The following is a 1,042-nucleotide window of genomic DNA, read 5'->3' as shown; positions in this document are numbered from 1 at the left end:
AATGTTTAACATAACACGTTCTTTAAAAAATCTCCTAAAACTTCAAAGACTTAATGATAAGGACAATTACACTGGCTATTCTGAACAACTGTTGTAATAAGATGAAAGGTAGGAGAAGGTGATGAGTTATGATTGGGCTTACTTATAGGCATACAGTAGTAGGATATGAGACCTGAACTGTGTGAGGGAAAGGCAGTCACCAGTAAATCTACAGATGAGCCTTCAAAACTCTGCTTAAGATTCTGAACACAAAAGATATTTTAGTGTTAAGAGTAAAAGTGAGACCAATTGCCAATGAAATTAAAATTGATAAAAGCAAATTAATATTCTTGAACATATAAATGCAAATAAATTAATATTATAATAAAAGTAGTTTTAAGTTTATAAATACTGGTGAGCTTTAATTTATCTATTTATATGTAAGATGAAACGTTCATCCGTTTGACAGATCTGTCAAACCGTCAGTTCAGATGCAAAGAGAATGTTAAGCACATGCTATGATGAACAGATACAGAAACAGAAACCATCCAACGTTTCCAGTATTCATGCCCATGAGATAACAACACCTCAATATTGGGCACTGTTCTGGATCCTACATTTTGAAAAGGAAACGTCAAAAGTGTACAGTAAGAACTATAAGGGTTGTCCAATTGCACGGTTGCTTTTATATCCAGAGAGAATATTTGGACCATAAATCTTCATCCTGGAAAAAAGAAGATTAATTTAGGTAGAGCACGGTATATACTTTTAAAGGATGTTTGTTAAGGAAAAGGTGAAAATCAAGAGATTGTAATCCATGTAATAACCACATCAAATGAGGCAAACAATAACTGGATGTAAAACAAACACGCTTATGAAAGAGTAAACATGCTTAAAACAAACAAAAGTATTTCCTCACAAAGCAATGGAATTAAATTTCATGATATATTTTAAATGCTAAAATTTTAAATGGGGTAAAAAATAAAAACCTGAATAAATTCATAAAGACCATATGTATAACCAAGATGTTATAATTGCAATATAATCAAAAGAGTAAGGCAAA

At 31.3% G+C, this 1,042-nt stretch overlaps 1 long non-coding RNA gene across 1 annotated transcript in view; it reads right to left on the bottom strand.

The window, feature by feature from the left end:
- Positions 1-300: 300 nt before the first annotated feature.
- Positions 301-1,042, bottom strand: part of LOC122179535 — a 20,539-nt gene continuing 19,797 nt past the window's right edge. The window contains exon 3 of the long non-coding RNA XR_006178725.1: positions 301-703. This is a non-coding gene — a long non-coding RNA (uncharacterized LOC122179535). The remainder of the gene's footprint in view (positions 704-1,042) is intronic.

Source organism: Lagopus leucura, unplaced genomic scaffold, assembly GCF_019238085.1.
Source record: "Lagopus leucura isolate 7727_CA_CO unplaced genomic scaffold, USGS_WTPT01 Super-Scaffold_100004, whole genome shotgun sequence".
Taxonomy (NCBI): Eukaryota; Metazoa; Chordata; class Aves; order Galliformes; family Phasianidae; genus Lagopus; species Lagopus leucura.
The sequence above is the reverse complement of the archived record's forward strand: the minus strand, read 5'-3'. Positions and strand labels throughout refer to the sequence as shown.